At 42.6% G+C, this 6127-nt stretch overlaps 1 protein-coding gene across 2 annotated transcripts in view; it reads right to left on the bottom strand.

Annotated features, from left to right (window-relative positions):
* Positions 1-438, bottom strand: part of etv5a (ETS variant transcription factor 5a) — a 12858-nt gene extending 12420 nt beyond the window's left edge. For both annotated transcript variants that reach the window (XM_008437910.2, XM_008437928.2), the window contains exon 1: positions 294-438. The gene's annotated coding sequence lies outside the window, so the exon portion shown is untranslated. The remainder of the gene's footprint in view (positions 1-293) is intronic.
* Positions 439-6127: the final 5689 nt, after the last annotated feature.

The following is a 6127-nucleotide window of genomic DNA, read 5'->3' as shown; positions in this document are numbered from 1 at the left end:
GGTCCATCCATTCATAAAAAAATTAATAAATAATAAAAATCACGACCAGCCGTCCAACCGCACAGATAAACCAAAGCCAAAACACGAACAGAAACATTGGTAAAATATAAAATATAAGACCAGAGTTAAAACACAACACGTTGCGATAAACTGTACTTTTACAAGTCGACAACAAAGTACATGTAAATCAAATCAAAGCGTTGCGTCTGTCCGCTGTCTAAAAACTACGAAGCTAAAAAAAAAAAAAAAAGGTTCACAAACACGCTTCTCTCAAATGAAACAGTGCAGCCTACCTTTGCCTGTATGTTAAACGTCCTGTGTGTCGAGAAAATGCAATAGAAATATCCAAATAAAAGTACAACGTGTCGAGAGCCGCCAACCCGTCTACGCACTTGCTTTACTGAAGCTTCTCCTCCGACTCACAAAACTTGACTGAGCTTTTTCTGTAATGGCCCGGCGCTTTTCCCCTGCGCTCGAGAGGCACGCAAAGGCACACGCTGATTGGTGARTCGAGTCCGCCCGTCAAACACGCAGCCAATAGCGTCTCCCTGGTTTATGACTTATTCATGAGATGCAGTTTGACCAATCATGAGACAGCAGYGTCCTATTTTTATGAATGGCTGGATTTCATTCACATTTTTTTTTTCAATCATCGCTGCCAGACGTGTTTGTTAAAGGGCCAGCAGCAGTGGAAACGTACTGGGAGTCAAATCTACAAAACAACACGAGCCTTCATCCTGGGTTTCTGTCCTCTCAAACGGCAAATTGGATCATAATTGTACTAACTCGGCATAAGCATGCAAATTTATATTTAACTACTTARTAGTTTACTCTTCCAGAAATAACATGTACACAAATGCTATAAATTATAAGAATTAAAATATGAAAAACTATCTGAGCAATTTGTGTTATTTAGTTTTCAAAGTTTATRGAGTTGGTGGTATGTTTTTCCTATAAGCAACATTATTTTTTACCCAGCACTGCTGGTTTAATTAAGAAGCCTTTTTGCATTGTAAGCACAGTTGCTTTGGGAACCCYAAAACWGCGCTTTAGGTATTGATTTGGGCTTTAAATGTGCTGATCAGGTCACTAATTCTTGTAGAAGTGTCCAGTCAGATACAGATATATATTTTTAAATGTTATGAACTTGCTTTTAAAGGGAAAACCGAAATACCAGACTYATATTTTCAGGTGACAGGTGGTGGAATCCAAAGGTTGGAGTGCATGGACGAGTGACCATCCTGATCATATTAGGAACCYCTCATGTAAACTCTATCTGACTGYAAACGTCACAGTTGGCTCCAACAGCTGGTATGAAATCTATAATCCCTGGCAAATCCCTGCAGCTACGATGTGGCGATTATGAGAGTGCTGCTGAGGCAGTAATAGTAGGAAGAGACAAACACATATGTGGCTGTCACATAGAATCTCAGTGGTCAACCAAAGGTCTTGGGCCTACGGCAAGCAGGTTGTCTTTCAGCATCAGCTGAAACAAGGAGAGGGGACAGAAATATCCAATGACATTCTCGACTGAGCATAAATAGCAGAGGACATCTCAGTCAGTGAGACTATCTGAAAAGCAACAGCCTGCAGGTCCGCTGGCGTTTGGTGCTGCGGATGTGGTGGGTGGCCATATGGAGGCACATTGTGCTGCTGTTCTTAACGCTTTCCTTAAATAAATAGGCCACGTGTGACGGCTGACATGCTGTTTGTTTAGATACCGCTCTCCGTTTCTCTCTGGGTGGTTTGGACAGTGAAAGTGGGTGTTGTGAAGATGAGGCCGGCTTTTAAGCCCAGGATTCTTGTTCCTTCCAAGACCGCTACTGTAGGTTAGTGTGACACTGACGTAACGGCCAGGTCAGTGAGGAGCGTCATCTTGGAGCCATGTAGGCTAATCCCGGTTGTTGCAGAGCAAGGTTAGAACACGGCAGACACACCAACCAGGTCCTAAACCTTAGTGCAGCCTTCATCTGTGCTGCACTAATGTCTGAAACAATTTCAGATATTCAAAAATAAGTAAACAGTTTGAAAAGCAAACACAGCAGATGGAGCAATTACTGGGTATATAGCTGCAGAGATTTTAACAACATTACATAAYGTTGAATAACAGTAGGGTTTGGATTGAATCTGTCCCACTTTGCTTTCCTGGATCCCTTTAAGCTGGATTAACCYCTTCTCGTTTTAAATGTGAACTAAGCTCCAGTTCAGCGTGGTTTCTGAAAAGATTATGCAAGGTACAAACTTTATCCAAGATCAGTGTAGACCCAGTGAATGTTTCACTGTATGCTGCTAAAGTCATTCAAAACAAAGTCATTTAATTGGACAATAAAATCCATAAATTCTCCCAGTCAATGTGAACTGCTTYGCTGTTCACAGTGCCTTCCCACAGCATGATGTTTCTACCACCATGCTTCACTGTGGGGACAGCGTATCCAGGTTGAAGTTTAGGGCTTGTTTCATCAGAGCATCTTCTTCTCCTGCTTGACTTGTGGGAAAAAAAACAGTCTTCCATAAGGATCAGACGAACAGATCCAAAGATATATACAGATCACTGTTTGCACACCTACTAACTGTATGTGTTCCCAGTCAAAGGGATAAACCTTAATCCTGGTTTTATTAAGAACGCTGCAGAAATAATCTTAGAATTACAGGTTCCCTGAGACTGTCAACTATAAACTGAYGCTTGTTTCAAGAATTGAGAAATGGAGATTCACTGAGTCTGGCCACAACAGTGAGAGGTGGGGTTCACCCTGGACAGTTCGCCAGTCTGTCGCAGGGCAAACAACCATGCACACACACACTCACACCTAGGGACAATTTAGACAGACCAATCAACCGGACAGTCATGTTTTTGGATTGTGGGAGGAAACCGGAGTACCYGGAGAAAACCCACGCATGCACAGGGAGAACATGCAAGCTCCATGCAGGAAGACCAGGGCTGGGAATCGAACCCAGAACCTTCTTGCTGCAAGGCAACAGCTCTACCGACTGCGCCGCTGTGCAGCCGCCCCACATCTAAATGTTCTCCATTATTTTTCAGATGATCAGGTGATTCCCCAACTAGGTAAGTTACTAGTTTTATTAACAGCTTTATAGTTWCTCGTAGTCAAACCATTGTTGTACAACACTGCACAGATGTTGTACGTTTGCGTTTTGTATCTCACTTAGCCGTCATTGCAGCCCCAGTGTGGTGTATAGTGATGAGAATTTTGCCGCGGAGCGWCTCAGCAAGCCTGTCCCAGCTTGCAAGCATCTGTAGACATGCACATTTCAGAAAGAGTTAAAATAGAAAAGCAKGGCCTCTGGGTGCAGGACGCGCTCACTGAGGGACAAGATGCTACTCGTATYCTATTAATAGCACTTTGGGAGATAATTCCTGCCTTGTCATCACAGCAGCCAAACCCAAGAAGCCTTGCCAAAGGCTGCTGGATAATAATGGCTTTCTTTCACCATCTCTCTTTTTTTCTCCCTGTGTCCAACACCTAATTCAGTGTCTGCCACAGCCAGTTCTCAAGATTGCTGCTATTCTTCAGATCAGGGCCAAAGCMCACATTGATAAACACCAGGAGCTAATAAAACAACGTTTTCTGTTGTTCYGTATTTGCATTGAGACGTTGGGTTTTAAGTCAGTGACATAGCTTGGGAATATCAGGCTCATGGTTTTAGTTGAACTCTAGACGCTCAGTGTTTGACTTCAGGGGCAGAAAAGAAAGGGGATACACGGATTACACAAAMTTTGGAATCTGCTTCTACACCTGTGGAAAGAAAAACACAAACGAGAAACCACAGCGACAGACAACCATGGCATACATAACGGCATCACTGAAACGCACACGGCACTAAGTAATACAAGATGTATTTAGAGGCAGAATGCATCTGTTAATACCTGAACTCATACCTGAGTAAACACTTGCRTGTGTACTTGTGTGAGCGTGCTTGTGTGTATAAGGTTTCTCCATAGGAATGCTCAGCAGTGGGAGTGATGACCTGTTGATGGAAGGCAGACATGGAGGAGGTCAGAGCCCAGACATCCAGAGGTCCCCCAGAGAACCTCCTCCTCCTCCTSACCTCCAACCCCAGATGGTGTACAGAGAAGGTGGGTGTGGAAAGACCAGGCATCGCTCCACYSGGTCAAATGCGTTGCTGATGCCTGTTGTTATAGGACACATTTAAAATGGGGTGGCAACGAACGATGGAGACGCCCCCTTCCAGAACCCTCAACAGCTGCGTTTCCATTACAAATGTGTACAGATCTTTCTCTATATTCTGCTGCTGTTAAAAAACACAATTTTGCATTTGCATTGTTTTCATGAAATAAGAAAATTAAAATCACGTGTTGATTTTATTCACGAGATAAGTCATTAAAAATCATGGCAGCAATTACATGAGATTYATTCATAATTTAGCCACGGCGCCAGCGCTCATCATCTGTCAGCCAATCAGAGGAGACGTCGGTGTGTGTCAGGCATTGGAGTGACGCACTCTTCAATGAAGATGTTTTGTCAGCATATGAACAGAATCAGGACTTTGTTTAAGCACAAAAACCAGCCTCGTTATGCTTCACCATGTTACAATCAAAACGTAGGTTTTTAAGGATGTAGAATTATCAAAAGGTTGGTGTTTCTGAACCTTCTYCAAACACAGTTTGAACTTAATCAACTAAATGACAAAAACAAAGAACACACCAAATCCCGTCTGTGCTGGTCGGATGGTAAGAAATGTCGCGATCTGTTGGACTTTGAGTGTAGTTTGATTATTTTTCTTCCAGCTTGKGTTTCATTAATTTCTGTGTGTTAGAGCTCCAGTGTTGCTTCCCCCTCAGTTCCTCTGTATCCTGTCCTTCTCGGTTTCAGTCACATAAGGTCAGAGCCTCCTGTTATTCTCATGCTGGTTTCCTTTTCCCCCTATTCCATTAAATATTCCTTTTCTCAATCCTTCCTGTGGGCCTCAGCTCTGCATGTTGRCTCTCAACAACACTCAATGTGACAACAGGAGGATCAAAAGTGACTGCAGTTACAAACTTTTCAGTCAGAATTCAAGACTGAYTTTGGMTTCTTTCAAGAAAGCAACTAATGTCTGTCAGGTCAGGGATGGTAGGTTACAAATGCAAAGCAATAACATCAACAATGTTAATTGGACAATATATGGTAGATTCATAGTTCATAGTAGACACTAGTTCAAGTATTTTAGTCTGACTGAACTGAGCTCAGAACTAGTTCTTGTTAAGGGTGACCTTACACAGCTGTGTTGGTAGAAGTGTGATAGTCTAGTCAAAGTCTCGGGTTAAGCATGACCTCAGGCTGGTAATGCCTAAGGTCATCTAAAGGTGCAATTTGACTGTCACTTTTACAAATGTCTTCTTTTTTATGTATATTTGCTGAAATTGTCACCAAGTTGTGTCAGCTTAATGTGAGACAGCGCCAAGTGGAGAGTGATTGACAGCGCTAAGACCCGCCTCCTGCCTCTGAGTGGTTGTTTCTGGTTAGCACTGGGAGAAGACAGAGGAAMCTTTTTTTTTAGTTTGTTTCTCATACTATACTGTCATGACAKAGCGACAGATTCAACAAAAAAAAATCTGCTTTYATAACAGTTGCATAATTCAGCTTTAACACAGTGATGTAGTCGTAATGCTGTTTTAAAAGTTTACAAAATTGTGTTTGAACAGCTATTGTTGACACTGATTTATTTTAACGTGCAGAAATCTGTTGTGCTCTGGCATAATGTGAACTCATCTCTTGTTGTTTTTGTCTGCGATGGCTTCTCAAGAACTCTTAACAAAATAAATTGGAGTTCAAATGTAGCTTAAGTGGAACCAAAAGATGCCTATCAACTTGCAATTGGATTCTGTTTGTTTAGTTCAGGTGATTAAAGAAAAAGGAACAAAAACATTACGTTAGCTTCTTCTGTTCATCGTCAGATTCTGAAGTGCATTGAGATGCCAGCAGTCAACATTCAGTGAGGGTGACACTGTGCAGAGGCAGATCCAGACTGCAGAGGCTGGACATATTGATTCTCCAGGCCCTCTCGGTTTGATCAGCTTCTGGGTAGCTGGGGGGCAGAGCTGCCCTTGACTCCCTCCGATGCTCTGACCCTAAAGACGCGTCACGCTGCACAGACACACTTTTTC

Source organism: Poecilia reticulata, linkage group LG2 (genome assembly GCF_000633615.1).
Source record: "Poecilia reticulata strain Guanapo linkage group LG2, Guppy_female_1.0+MT, whole genome shotgun sequence".
In the NCBI taxonomy this organism is placed as follows: domain Eukaryota; kingdom Metazoa; phylum Chordata; class Actinopteri; order Cyprinodontiformes; family Poeciliidae; genus Poecilia; species Poecilia reticulata.
Note: the sequence above shows the minus strand (reverse complement) of the source record. Positions and strands in the feature narration are given on the sequence as shown.